The 16,370-nt window shown below is 36.8% G+C and overlaps 1 protein-coding gene across 1 annotated transcript in view; it reads left to right on the plus strand.

Annotated features, from left to right (window-relative positions):
• Positions 1-16,370, plus strand: part of Pgant2 (polypeptide N-acetylgalactosaminyltransferase 2) — a 352,719-nt gene that overhangs the window by 104,405 nt on the left and 231,944 nt on the right. The window lies entirely within an intron of this gene.

The following is a 16,370-nucleotide window of genomic DNA, read 5'->3' on the forward strand; positions in this document are numbered from 1 at the left end:
TGGTATATGGTGTCTAGCAACCATGCAAAAATTGGTCCACATCGGTCCATAATTATATATAGCGCACATATAAACCGATCCCCAGATTTGTGTTGCGGAGCCTCTAAGAGAAGCAAATTTCATCCGATCCGGCTGAAATTTGGTACATGGTATTGTTATATGGTCTCTAGCAACCGTGCAAAAATTGGTCCTCTTGGAGGAGCAAAATTCATCCGATCCGGTTCAAATCAGGAACGTGGTGTTAGTATATGGTCGCTAACAACCATACCAAAATTGGTCCAATCACACAAAAATTGGTCCATATCGGTTCATAATCATGGTTGCCCTAGAGCCAAAAATAATCTACCGAAATTTTATTTCTATAGAAAATTTTGTCAAAATTTTATTTCTAGAGAAAATTTTGTTAAAATTTTATTTCTGTAGACATTTTTGTCAAAAATTTCTTTCTTTAGAAGATGGTGTTAGGAGGTTTTAAGATACCTTGCCATCGGCAAGCGTTACCGCAACTTAAGTTATTCGATTGTGGATGGCAGTGTTTAGAAGAAGTTTCTACGCAATCCATGATGGAGGGTACATAAGCTTCGGCCTGGCCGAACTTACGGCCGTATATACTTGTTTTTTTTGGTTATTTGCAAACATTGGCAATAAATTATTTAAATGTCCATGTACATGCTTTAAATAGTGCATATTGGATCATAATTTATGACAGCCTTGCTTGATAGGTTGCCTCAATTTCGATAAATCATGAATGTCGCAATTTTTAGTAAAATGAAGGAATTAATGTGAAGGGCTTAGTAGAAATAGGTGTGCTGGGACTCACACGTTATATATTTGGAAGGTTAGGTTAGGTTAGGTTAGGTTATGTGGCAGCCCGATGTATCAGTCCATTGTGATACCACATTGGTCAACTTCTCTCTTATCACTGAGTGCTGCCCGATTCCATGTTAAGCTCAATGACAAGGACCTCCTTTTTCCACGTTCCACATTGCAGTGAAACCACTTAGAGAAGCTTTGAAATCCTCAGAAATGTCACCAGCATTACTGAGGTGGGATAATCCACCGCTGAAAAACTTTTTGGTGTTCGGTCGGAGCAGGAATCGAACCCACGACCTTGTGTATGCAAGGCGGGCATGCTAACCATTGCAGCACGGTGGAAGATATCTTGGTTGACACGTTTACGTTGCTTTTACAAAAACCAGTAAAAAAAACTAAATAAATATTTTTATATGAAATAAATATTAATTAATCATTAATGTATTATTATGAAAATAAAATAAATAACACATTAAATAAATTTAAATTTAATTTGATAATAGTTAATTTACATTTTTTTTGCCCATTTTAGGGGTTTTAATAATACCAATTAATTCTATATATACAAAAAAAGTATAATTGATTTGATTTATACACTGAAAAAAATATTGTCGTGAGGTCAAAGATTTCGTGTCTTTAAAATACGAATACAAATTTTGCTTAGCATAGAAGACGCATTTCTCTAAAATAAAGTTATTTTCCTTGTCCAAAAGTCGATAAACTTTTCAATGAAGTCGTATTGTCCTTATAATTAAGTGATTTGACTTAAAATGGGTATCTTAACATGAAAGAAAAAATTTATAGGCTAAGGTCAACTTGACTTTAATAATTCAGAAAAATTCTTTAAATTTAATGAAATTGTCTTTAAATTTGTTGTCTTTTTGCATCTTGACTGCAAAGCAAAAAATCGTTCAAATATAGGACATGTTTTTCAAAACTTTATTTTAAAGAAGTTTTTAACTTCAAACATAGCATAATTTCTACTGGAAGTCGAGTCCTAATTTGGAAAATAAAGTTGCCGTTAACTCGTTTTTAAAGGACTTTGATAGCATATGAAGAAAGAAAGCTGAGAAAGCAAAAAATCAAAATTTGCTTCCTAGAAGCAAGTACACAAAACCTAAATTTAAAAGAGAATTGTGTCTTAAAAGTATCCTTACTTGTATTCTCCGCTTCTTTGGCTCGGAATCAATACCAAATTTTTTAAAGTAAAGACAAAATCTTTGGAACCGAGTATGTTTTTTTTCAGTGTGCTATTATAATTTTATTTAATATATTGGTTTCAAAAAATAAGTAAATTAATTAAGATTAATTCAATTTTAATTTATTCGATTGATAAATTTTTAGCAAAATTCTAAAATAACATTATAAAGACACTAATGTGAATTAAATTTTATTTTCTTGTACATTTTTGGTGAGTTTAATGCTAGTAAATTATTTGGTACTTAAAAATAAAGTAATTTTAATTGATTTAATAAAATTTTAGTTAATATGTTAAATTATTACACTCAAAAAAACTGAACCCTATGTAGCACTAAAACAAGTATATACGGCCGTAAGTTCGGCCAGGCCGAAGCTTATGTACCCTCCATCATGGATTGCGTAGAAACTTCTTCTAAACACTGCCATCCACAATCGAATAACTTAAGTTGCGGTAACGCTTGCCGATGGCAAGGTATCTTAAAACCTCCTAACACCATCTTCTAAAGAAAGAAATTTTTGACAAAAATGTCTACAGAAATAAAATTTTAACAAAATTTTCTCTAGAAATAAAATTTTGACAAAATTTTCTATAGAAATAAAATTTCGGTAGATTATTTTTGGCTCTAGGGCAACCATGATTATGAACCGATATGGACCAATTTTTGTGTGATTGGACCAATTTTGGTATGGTTGTTAGCGACCATATACTAACACCACGTTCCTGATTTGAACCGGATCGGATGAATTTTGCTCCTCCAAGAGGACCAATTTTTGCACGGTTGCTAGAGACCATATAACAATACCATGTACCAAATTTCAGCCGGATCGGATGAAATTTGCTTCTCTTAGAGGCTCCGCAACACAAATCTGGGGATCGGTTTATATGTGCGCTATATATAATTATGGACCGATGTGGACCAATTTTTGCATGGTTGCTAGACACCATATACCAATACCATGTACCAAATTTCAGCCGGATCGGATGCAATTTGCTTCTCTTTGAGGCTTCGCAAGCCAAATCTGGAGATCGGTTTATATGGGGGCTATATATAATTATGGACCGATGTGGACCATTTTTTGCATGATTGTTAGAGACCATATACCAACACCATGTACCAAATTTCAGCCGGATCGGATGAAATATGCTTCTGTTAGGGGCTCCACAAGCCAAATCTGGGGATCGGTTTATATGGGGGCTATATATAATTATGGACCGATGTGGACCAATTTTTGCATGGTTGTTAGAGACCATATACCAACATCATGTACCAAATTTCAGCCGGATCGGATGAAATTTGCTTCTCTTTGAGGCTCCGCAAGCCAAATCTGGGGATCGGTTTATATGGGGGCTATATATAATTATGGACCGATGTCGACCAATTTTTGCATGATTGTTAGAGACCATATACTAACACCATGTACCAAATTTCAGCCGGATCGGATTAAATATGCTTCTCTTTGAGGCTGCACAAGCCAAATCTGGGGATCGGTTTATATGGGGGCTATATATAATAATGAACCGATATTGACCAATTTTTGCATGGTTGTTAGAGACCATATACCAACACCATGTACCAAATTTCAGCCGGATCGGATGAAATATGCTTCTGTTAGGGGCTCCACAAGCCAAATCTGAGGGTCCCTTTATATGGGGGCTATACGTAAAAGTGGACCGATATGGCCCATTTTCAATACCATCCGACCTACATCGATAACAACTACTTGTGCCAAGTTTCAAGTCGATAGCTTGTTTCGTTCGGAAGTTAGCGTGATTTCAACAGACGGACGGACGGACGGACGGACGGACGGACGGACGGACGGACGGACGGACGGACGGACATGCTTAGATCGACTCAGAATTTCACCACGACCCAGAATATATATACTTTATGGGGTCTTAGAGCAATATTTCGATGTGTTACAAACGGAATGACAAAGTTAATATACCCCCATCCTATGATGGAGGGTATAACAAATTTAATTTGAGACAATTTGCTTGACTTTATTAATTTTGATTGAGTCAGAAAATTTTTTTTGTGTGTAGGGTTCACTTTTTTGAGTGTTCATATAAACTGTCCCCAGATTTTGGATCCCAATCCTCTTGGATAAGCAAATTTCTTTCGACGTCGTTGAAATTTGGTACGTGATGTTAGGTTAGGTTAAAGTGACAGCCCCATTAAGTTTCAGGCTCACTTAGACTATTCAGTCCATTGTGATACCACATTTAAATAAAAGTACCTATTGCATAGGGGCACTTCTAGTTTTAACCACTGAACCTTCTCGATTATTTTCTTTTGTTGAACCAACGAGATTGCTCCAAAAACATTAACAAACTGCTTAAGTTAACGTTTTCCACGTCCGCCAGTAATCTAAAGCTATATGCCCCTAAAATTCGCTTACGCCTTACACAAAATGACGAACACCCACACAAGAGGTGTTTTATTGATTCCTTTTCCTCCGCATCATGACAGCTCCTACAGTAGTCATTATACTTCCCACCAACAGCTTTTGCAAATTCGCCTATCAGGCAGCGACCCGTTATAGCAGATATCAGAAGTGATATCTGACGTCTTGAGAACACTAGCATATCTAGTGTGCGATTGAAGTTTAAATGAGGCCATATTTGCTTGGTGTCGTTACAACCCTTGCAATTCTCCCGTCGAACATTTGCCATCATGACAGCCTTCTGACACAGTAAGAGCTTGCAGGTAGCCAGAGGCATACCAACAGATTCTAGTTCCCCTGGAATATGCAAGGTAGTTCCTAGCCTTGCTAACTCATCTGCTTGACAGTTCCCCGGTATGTTCCTATGGCCAGGCACCCATATTAGGTGAATATTGTACTGCTCAGCCATCTCGTTGAGTGATTTGCGGCAGTCGATGGCCATTTTCGAGTTAAGGAACACAGAGTCCAAGAATTTTATTGCAGGTTGACTGTCTGAGTATATATTAATACCAATATTGACTGGAGCATTACTTCTCAGCCAATTCACCACTTCTCTTATTGATAATATTTCAGCCTGAAAAACACTGCAGTGATCAGGCAATCTTTTCGCTATTCGAAGTTCCAGATCTTTAGAATATACCCCGAAACCCACTTGTCCATCCAATTTGGAGCCATTAGTGTAGAAATCTATATATCTTTTATTCCCCGGGGTCCGTGTACACAACACCTCACTGTTGGGAATTAGAATCTCAAACTTTTTGTCGAAAAGTGGTCTCTATTTTGAGGACCGAACTGTGACCGTAACTTTTTTCCGACCACAGCGATATCTCGCGCAACCGCACAGCCGTTGTTTCAGCTGACTGTTTGGTCAAAATGTCTAAAGGCAATAGATGCAGCTTGACATTTAGGGAATCTGTTCCTGTCTTACTGAATGCGCCTGAGATACACAAGCACGCCATACGCTGAACTTTATCTACACCTGTCGGTTGCTGAAGTACCGGCCACCAGACTACAACACCATATAGCACTATAGGTCTAACCATTGCCGTGTATAGCCAATGCACAATTTTTGGTTTTAGTCCCCACTTTTTATACCCTCCATCATAGGATGGGGGTATATTAACTTTGTCATTCCGTTTGTAACACATCGAAATATTGCTCTAAGACCCCATAAAGTATATATATTCTGGGTCGTGGTGAAATTCTGAGTCGATCTAAGCATGTCCGTCCGTCCGTCCGTCCGTCCGTCCGTCCGTCTGTTGAAATCACGCTAACTTCCGAACGAAACAAGCTATCGACTTGAAACTTGGCACAAGTAGTTGTTATCGATGTAGGTCGGATGGTATTGAAAATGGGCCATATCGGTCCACTTTTACGTATAGCCCCCATATAAAGGGACCCTCAGATTTGGCTTGTGGAGCCCCTAACAGAAGCATATTTCATCCGATCCGGCTGAAATTTGGTACATGGTGTTGGTATATGGTCTCTAACAACCATGCAAAAATTGGTCAATATCGGTTCATTATTATATATAGCCCCCATATAAACCGATCCCCAGATTTGGCTTGTGCAGCCTCAAAGAGAAGCATATTTAATCCGATCCGGCTGAAATTTGGTACATGGTGTTAGTATATGGTCTCTAACAATCATGCAAAAATTGGTCGACATCGGTCCATAATTATATATAGCCCCCATATAAACCGATCCCCAGATTTGGCTTGCGGAGCCTCAAAGAGAAGCAAATTTCATCCGATCCGGCTGAAATTTGGTACATGATGTTGGTATATGGTCTCTAACAACCATGCAAAAATTGGTCCACATCGGTCCATAATTATATATAGCCCCCATATAAACCGATCCCCAGATTTGGCTTGTGGAGCCCCTAACAGAAGCATATTTCATCCGATCCGGCTGAAATTTGGTACATGGTGTTGGTATATGGTCTCTAACAATCATGCAAAAAATGGTCCACATCGGTCCATAATTATATATAGCCCCCATATAAACCGATCTCCAGATTTGGCTTGCGAAGCCTCAAAGAGAAGCAAATTGCATCCGATCCGGCTGAAATTTGGTACATGGTATTGGTATATGGTGTCTAGCAACCATGCAAAAATTGGTCCACATCGGTCCATAATTATATATAGCGCACATATAAACCGATCCCCAGATTTGTGTTGCGGAGCCTCTAAGAGAAGCAAATTTCATCCGATCCGGCTGAAATTTGGTACATGGTATTGTTATATGGTCTCTAGCAACCGTGCAAAAATTGGTCCTCTTGGAGGAGCAAAATTCATCCGATCCGGTTCAAATCAGGAACGTGGTGTTAGTATATGGTCGCTAACAACCATACCAAAATTGGTCCAATCACACAAAAATTGGTCCATATCGGTTCATAATCATGGTTGCCCTAGAGCCAAAAATAATCTACCGAAATTTTATTTCTATAGAAAATTTTGTCAAAATTTTATTTCTAGAGAAAATTTTGTTAAAATTTTATTTCTGTAGACATTTTTGTCAAAAATTTCTTTCTTTAGAAGATGGTGTTAGGAGGTTTTAAGATACCTTGCCATCGGCAAGCGTTACCGCAACTTAAGTTATTCGATTGTGGATGGCAGTGTTTAGAAGAAGTTTCTACGCAATCCATGATGGAGGGTACATAAGCTTCGGCCTGGCCGAACTTACGGCCGTATATACTTGTTTCCTATTGCCTTTTTGCACGAGTACAAAGCTATTGTGGCTTTTCTCGCCCTTTCTTCAATATTAAGCTTAAAGTTCAGCTTCCTGTCCAGAATAACGCCAAGGTATTTTTGACACTCACCAAAGGGAATTTCAATACCCCCTAAGGGTATGGGCTTAACCGTGGGAGTTTTGCGATCTTTGCAGTACATGACTAATTCTGTCTTTGCAAGATTTACTCCAAGACCATTCTCTTTCGCCCATTTCTCAGTCATCCGGAGGGTTCTCTGTATAACATCTGTGATTGTGGATGGGAATTTTCCCCTGACTGCTAGAGCCACATCGTCTGCGTATGCCACCACTTTTATCCTTTCTTTTTCTAGGGAAACCAGAAGGTTGTTTATGGCAATATTCCTAAGAAGAGGTGATAGAACTCCTTCTTGGGGAGTGCCTCTGTTCACACACCTTTGTATGTTTGCTTGTCCTAGTGTGGCTGAAATACGTCTCTTCATTAGCAGTTCGTCTAACAGCCTAAGTATACCTGGATCAACATTCAGAGTTGTCAGTCCATTTAACATCGAGCTCGGATGGACGTTATTGAATGCCCTCTCGATGTCTAAAAACGCCACGATTGTGTATTCATTGACAGATAGTGAGCTTTCAATAAAGCTGACAAGTTCATGCAAAGCGGTCTCAGTAGACCTGCCCATCGAGTATGCATGCTATCGTTTCGAGAGCAAACTTCAATCGACGCTTGTTCTAAGATAAATGTCTATCATCCTCTCCAGAGTCTTACGTAGGAATGAGGATAAGCTGATTGGTCGGAAATCCTTCGCACTCGAGTGAGAGGCTTATCCCGCTTTCGGTATGAAAACTACTTTTGTTTCCCTCCACTTTTCTGGAATATATGCTAAGTTTATTCATCCTTTATATATCACCGTCAACCAGGGGATAATTCTTTCAGCCACTGCTTGTAATTCCGCCGGAGTAATTCCATCAGGTCCTTGGGATTTGAATGGCCCAAAGCTATTTAACGCCCATTTTATTCTAGATTCCGATACAATTTCCTCGATAGGAAATGACCGCTGAGCCACTGTGGCACCGCCAGAACATGGTTCAACCGTCCGATTTCCAGGGAAGTGTGTGTCCAAAAGTACCTCCAACGTCTCCTCACTGGACGTTGTCCAATTTCCCTCCGATGTTTTAATGAAACCTGGAGCGGAGTGAGTGGATGCTAGTACCTTCCGTAGTCTGGAAGCCTCGGACGTATTCTCAATACTGCTGCAGTAATCATTCCAAGAGTTATGCTGAGCCTTTCTCAATTCTCGCTTGTGATGTTAGTATATGTCCTCTAAAAACCTTTCAAAAGAGGTCTATATGGGTCCACAATTATATATAGCCCCCGAACCTTTTGGTAGAGCATATTTCATCCAATCCGGTTGACATGTGGCCGCCAATCGGCATGCGGTTCAAAATTATTTATAGACTATTCTGTATAAACCGATCAAGAGGCAAAATCTAATATTGACTTCGTGTGGACCATCTTAAAAGACAATGTTAAGATTGTTAGGGTACCTTGACATCGGCAACGGTCAACACGATCTAAGAAATTCGATTGTGGATGACAGTCTTTAGTAAAACTTTGTAAGCAATTCATTTCAAATGTATCTTTCCAAAGTAAATTTTTTTAGTGTACATTTTGAGTTACGGATTTATTCCAGTAATAAAAGTTTAAATCCTTTCATTTTTTGTTTCAAAAACCGTTGAGTAAAAAATATCCACCCACACTCACGATTGCTAATACTTCAATATTTGGTCATGCTATGGAAACCATAAATTACTCATATTGCAGCCATTAAAATTAAATCGAATAAATGTAAAAAAGACGTGAAAAAATCCTCTCTTTTATCTGGATTTGTGCAATTTTTAACTATGTTTTAACATTCGTAATATGTAAGTTAAATTCCCCTTTGATTCCTTTGGTATTTGGTGAATATATCCGAAAATCAAATCAGTTCTTTTGCAATGAATTTGGACGAAAGCAGATTTGCTATGTATTTGTTATTTATTTTATTTCACAAAAATGATTGCTTGTTCTGTTCTGTTTTATTTTACTGAGTTGGTTTTTTGTTTGGATTTTTAAATCCATTTTCAAAATGGGGACTAACAGGATTTTGTTGCCTTTATAGAAATTGCTTTGTATGGTGAATTCGTATGATAGACATAAAAACCTCACGTAAATAAATATATAAAATATTTATTTACATTATTGGCATGTTCGAAATGTCTTTAAATAAATCTAAATATTTTGTATTTTGTTAATTTTTTTTGGGGTTTCAAGTTAAAAAGCTTTATAAATAAAGAATTACCATTTTATGGCAATGAAGTTATTTATGAGCTATATATTAATGTCCATATTCATAATATTTTAGTGACAGTTTATCGAAGGAATTTGTATGGTAATAGTAGGTTTAAAGTTAATGTTAACTTTTATGAATATGGGGGTAAGTTTTAGATATGTTGATAAATCTCAGATCGTTTCTTCTTACTTTGATATTTGGACCGATAGGTATAGAAATTTAAATAAAACTATTTCTTTTTACCATGACCCATAAAAGTACTTTCAAAAATTTCCTTCCAAATATGTTGTTTATTTTAACCACACAGGATGTTACTTTAATTCAATTCAATTGAGGTTGTTTTTTTTTTATTTTTACCCATTACCCATTATAACGTTTTTTGTTTCAAATAGGCTAAAAACAGAGTAAATCTATTCTTAAAAATGCTAAATCTATTCCTAAAAAATTTCGAATTTTTCAAAATATTTGAAATCAAACATTTCAGATAAGGGTTAAAATGCATTAAAAATCCTAAAAATTATAAAAATTATTTGGCAAAATATCGCAAATTTTTTTATTTCACATCCGAAACACCGAATTACGAACACACCTTAAGAAGTTATGCAAATTCAGTGACAGTTAAAATGGTGGACATACGTCCTATGACAACCCAGCAAAAATTTTGGATGTTCTCATAAAGGCAAAACTTTAAAAGCACTTCCAAAAATGTCCCCCATAAGAGGAGGACATTTCTGTTTTCATATTTTTAATAGGTAATTGTAACTTCAAATATGTTAAAAACAGAGTAAACATTAATAAAATGGTACAAATTATTTAAATTTTAAATGTTTTCCAGAAAAATTGCGACTTTCTGAAAATCTTCGAGGTCAATCGTTTCAGATAAAAATCATAAAAAATTATTTATTTGTCAAATATCACTATTTTTATAGCCTCCACCATAGGATGGGGGTATATTAACTTTGTCATTCCTTTTGTAACACATCGAAATATTGCTCTAAGACCCCATAAAGTATATATAGTCTGGGTCGTGGTGAGTGATTCTGAGTCGAAACGAACGAAACAAGCTATCGACTTGAAATTTGGCACAAGTACACGCAGAGAAGGAATATGATCACCTCAAACATGTTTCAAGAGCAAAATGTTATTTTTGTGTGGTGACCATGTAACATGTTTGTCACTAAAATGTTATTTTATCGTCAAATATAACCTGCTTGCCGAAATCAGATACATGATTTCCGAGAAAATAACATGGTTGCGAAAACCATGTTACATGGTCACCACCCAAAAATAACATTTTGCTCTTAAAACATGTTTGAGGTGATCATATTCCTTCTCTGGGTGTAGCTGTTATTGATGTAGGTCGGATGGTATTGCAAATGGGCCATATCGGTCCACTTTTACGTATAGCCACCATATAAACGGACCCCCAAATTTGGATTGCGAATCCTCTAAGAGAAGCAAATTTCATCCGATCCGGCTGAAATTTGGTACATGGTGTTAGTATATGGTCTCTAAACCATGCAAAATTTGGTCCACATCGGTCTATAATTATATATAGCCCCATATAAACCGGTCCCCCGATTTGGCTTGCGGAGCCTCTAAGAGAAGCAAATTTCAATCGATACGGCTGAAATTTGGTACCTGGTGTTAGTATATGGTCTCGAATGACAATGCAAAAATTGGTCCACATCGGTCCATAATTATATATAGCCCCCATATAAACCGATCAACAGATTTGACTTTCGGAGCCTCTTGGAAGACCAAAATTCATCTGATTCAGTTGAAATTTGGAACACCTATGCAAAAATTGGTCGAAATCGGTCCATAATTATATATAGCCCCTATATAAACCAATCCCCAGATTTGAACTCCGGAGCCCCTTGGAAGAGCAAAATCCAACCGATTCGGTTGAAATTTGGTACTCAATGTTAGTATATGGTATCCAACAACCATGCAGGAATTGGTTCATATCAGTCCATAATTATATGTAGCCCCCATACACCCTCAAAAAAAATCGCTTCTCTAACATATGTTCCAAACATATTTTGCAGGAAGCATATATATTATTGGATACTGCCGAAACATTAATATGTGTGTTTTATGTGAACATATTGTATGTTTGGAAGCATTTTGAGCCCAAAAATATTATATGCTTGGAAGAATTCTCCCCAAAGAAGATTGTGCTCATTCCCTCACATAATTTTCATTTCCACGAAATTTTTAGTTCTTGGCACCTTTTTCTGTAATACAAATAATGTTGAAGAAATTATTCAATTTTATAATTTTTTTTTAAATTTTACCATTCGCCTGCACGGAGAATCGAACCGAGGACCATACAGTTTGTAAGCCATCACACTATCCACTGGGCTACGTAGCTGTTATGGCCATCAATAGACAATTATCGTTATAAGTTATATTTATGTAGCATAGTCTGCAGCGCCCACGAGCCGATGCAAACAAAACATTATTTAACAGAAACATACATTTGTTTGCCACGTGGAGCAATGGTTAGCATGTCCGCCTTTCATGCAAAGGGTCGTGGGTTCAATCCCTGCTGCGACCGAACAATTTTTTTAATTTACACGTTTATATTTATACTATATTTAATTTTTGTAATGAAACTTCGCAATGTAGGTTATTAAAGATTTATCGTCAGAAACAGTGCTTGATATAAACGAAATGGACTGAGCTTTTGGATAAAATATTATTTTTTTATTGGAAAAATAACAATTTTGTAATAAAAAACTGTTTTTGGTATAAAAGTTTGAAATTTTGGAAGGAATCCAAAAACTCTAACAAAACAAGAACGTGGAGTCGAGTATAAACATACATAAATAATTTTATAATATACACATAAATTTATTTTGGGCGTGTACAGTTTTTTACTAGCATTTAACACCTTTTTAAATGCATTTAAAACTTATCGTGTTTTGTACTTAATTTCATTTTTACCTTTAAGGCCGGTATAAAGTTGGCATTATTGCTCTAAAATGACCCTGTTTTGCCTTTTACTTTTCTTTAATAATTTATTTTAAAGAAAATAAACTTTTTGAATTCTTGTAGCTGCAAAACTCGAACTTAATGTCCGCTTTTATATTTGAAGGTGTCCGTCAAGTCCTCTTGGACTACTTATTAATAAAGGGGAACTAAACTTTGTTTTTATACATTTTACTGTATAATTTTTCACTGTTTCCTCCGTTTTTCATTTTACTGTCCCAACTCTGAAAAGAGTATAGTGCCCTTTCGTTATTTTTATGAAGATCCCTTTGTAATTTTTGTATATTTTTCACCGTTTCTTTTTAATTTCCTTTGTCTGAATATTTTGACTTACTCCTCGTACGTTCCGATTTCTTTTAACGAACCAAGAAAAAAATTGTGCCCATAATGCCAAAATGATAAACAAAACACATGTCCACACATACATAAAATGGTGCTCTCAAGGCGAAAGCACATGTTGTTTTTTTTTCCAAATGTCTATTCTCTTTACTCCGAATACTCATTCTAATATTCAAACTAAATAATATTTAGACTTAAGCATATCAAATTTTTGGCCTTGTTATAAAACAGTTTTCCGAAACAACATACAAGCGGTTTCACACAAGTTGCTCTCTTTTGATTCTCTCGCTGTGTTATGTTGATATCTTTCGTCAACCCTCCCGGTTTCCATCTCTATTTCTTTCTCTATACTATCTCTCTCTCTCTCTCTCTGTCGCTCTCTGAATAAAATATCACAACATATATATGTTTACTCGAAATTTGTAAATGCATATATGTTTACATTCACACATATTATTTTTATGAAACATTCATGCCCCAAACATAATATATTCTAACATATGTGTCCCAAACATTTAGAGTTAGTTTAGGAACATTACATGTTTGCACTTAAATATATTGTGTTTAAAAATTGTGCCCGAAACACATTTTGTTTATATCGGAACATATGAAAAACATATTTTTCTAACAGTGTATAAACCGATCCCCATATTTGACCTCCGGTGCCTTTTGGAGAAGCAAAATTCATTCGATCTGGTTGAAATTTGGTACGTGGTGGTAGTATATGATAAAGGGTGATTTGTTAAGAGCTTGATAACTTTTTTTTTTAAAAAAACGCATAAAATTTGCAAAATCTCATCGGTTCTTTATTTGAAACGTTAGATTGGTCCATGACATTTACTTTTTGAAGATAATTTCATTTAAATGTTAACCGCGGCTGCGTCTTAGGTGGTCCATTCGGAAAGTCCAATTTTGGGCAACTTTTTCGAGCATTTCGGCCGGAATAGCCCGAATTTCTTCGGAAATGTTGTCTTCCAAAGCTGGAATAGTTGCTGGCTTATTTCTGTAGACTTTAGACTTGACGTAGCCCCACAAAAAATAGTCTAAAGGCGTCAAATCGCATGATCTTGGTGGCCAACTTACCGGTCCATTTCTTGAGATGAATTGTTCTCCGAAGTTTTCCCTCAAAATGGCCATAGAATCGCGAGCTGTGTGGCATGTAGCGCCATCTTGTTGAAACCACATGTCAACCAAGTTCAGTTCTTCCATTTTTGGCAACAAAAAGTTTGTTAGCATCGAACGATAGCGATCGCCATTCACCGTAACGTTGCGTCCAACAGCATCTTTGAAAAAATACGGTCCAATGATTCCACCAGCGTACAAACCACACCAAACAGTGCATTTTTCGGGATGCATGGGCAGTTCTTGAACGGCTTCTGGTTGCTCTTCACTCCAAATGCGGCAATTTTGCTTATTTACGTAGCCATTCAACCAGTCGATTATGTAGACCATAAATCGGACGTAAAGCGCGAAACACATTTCGAACCGAACACTGATTTTGGTAATAAAATTCAATGATTTGCAAGCGTTGCTCGTTAGTAAGTCTATTCATGATGAAATGTCAAAGCATACTGAGCATCTTTCTCTTTGACACCATGTCTGAAATCCCACGTGATCTGTTAAATACTAATGCATGAAAATCCTAACCTCAAAAGAATCACCCTTTATTTAACAACCATGCCAAAAGTGGTCCATATCAGTCCATAATCATATATAGCCCCCATATAAACCGATCCCGAGATTTGGTTTTGGAGCCCCTTGGAGGAGCAAATTTCATCCGAGTCAGTTGAAATTCGGTACATTGTGCTAGTATATGACCGTTAACAACCATGCCTAACTAGGTCCATATCGGTCTATAGTTATATATAGCCCTCAGATAAATCGATCACCAATCACACAAAAATTGGTCCATATCAAGTCCATAGTTGTATATAGCCCCCATATAAGCCACCCCAAATTTCAATTCTGGCTCTCTACGTACCGTGCAAAAGTCCATATCGATTCGTAATTATTTGTAGACTTACCTATACATACCTTTTTTGTCTAATTTATACCACATATGGACTAACTCACAATTTAGAAAACGATGTTAAGAAGTTTTAAGATACCACAACCCAAGTAAATCGATTGTGGATGACAGTCTTTAGTAGAAGTTTCTACGCAATCCATTGTGGAGGGTACATAAGATTCGTCATGGCCGAACTTACGGCCGCATATAAGAGGTTGGCTGATAAGTCCCCGGTCTGACACATAGATGGCGTCGCTAGTATTATCATTCATCAATATTTGGATATGCGGAAGCTCTGTGCAAAATGGGTGCCGCGCGAGCTCACATTTGACCAAAAACAACAACGTGTTGATGATTCTGAGCGGTGTTTGCAGCTGTTAACTCGTAATACACCCGAGTTTTTCCGTCGATATGTGACAATGGATGAAACATGGCTCCATCACTACACTCCTGAGTCCAATCGACAGTCGGCTGAGTGGACAGCGGCCGGTGAACCGTCTCCGAAGCGTGGAAAGACTCAAAAGTCCACTGGGAAAGTAATGGCCTCTGTTTTTTGGGATGCGCATGGAATAATTTTTATCGATTATCTTGAGAACGGAAAAACCATCAACAGTTACTATTATGTGGCATTATTGGAGCGTTTGAAGGTCGAAATCGCGGCAAAACGGCCCCATATGAAGAAGAAAAAAGTGTTGTTCCACCAAGACAACGCACAGTGTCACAAGTCATTGAGAACGATGCCAAAAATTCATGAATTGGGCTTCGAATTTCTTCCCCACCCACCGTATTCTCCAGATCTGGCCCCAGCGACTTTTTCTTGTTCTCAGGATGCTCGCAGGGAAAAAATTTGGTGATTGCCGAAACTGAGGCCTATTTTGAGGCAAAACCGAAGGAGTACTACCAAAATGGTATCAAAAAATTGGAAGGTCGTTATAATCGTTGTATCGCTCTTGAAGGGAACTATGTTGAATAATAAAAACGAATTTTGACAAAAAAATGTGTTTTTATTTGTTAGACCGGGGACTTATCAGCCAACCTGTTACTTGTTTTTTGCTCATTAATTCTGTGGTTGATAGTATTATTTTCGTTTTTGAAGCACTTTCAATTAATAGAATAATTGGATCAATTAATTTTGTAATTGAATCTTAAAAAAAATCTGTGCATTGACGTAAAAATAAATGCCAGTTAAAAAAATTCAAATTGTTCTATTTAAAAAGTAATTTAAACCAAAAAAGCAAAATTCGCAAAATATGTCGTGGCCTATTTGCAGCTTACTTATATTTATCTGCAATTCAAATATTCACTACTCAGATTCTTTATTTAAACCATAGCCTATGAACTGTAGTTTATTTAAAATGGGTTCATTTTAAAGAAGTTTATCCTTCATATTGGGTAAATTGCGTGCCATAAATTTTAGATTGCCTAAACTTGGATAGTAGGCCCTAATTTTGTTGCTAGTGTAGAGCATACAAATAATAATGGGAGTTTTAAGGCAATACTTGTGCAAAAACAAACCATTCTAGATGAAA

The sequence above is a fragment of the Haematobia irritans genome, chromosome 2 (assembly GCF_050003625.1).
Source record: "Haematobia irritans isolate KBUSLIRL chromosome 2, ASM5000362v1, whole genome shotgun sequence".
In the NCBI taxonomy this organism is placed as follows: Eukaryota; Metazoa; Arthropoda; class Insecta; order Diptera; family Muscidae; genus Haematobia; species Haematobia irritans.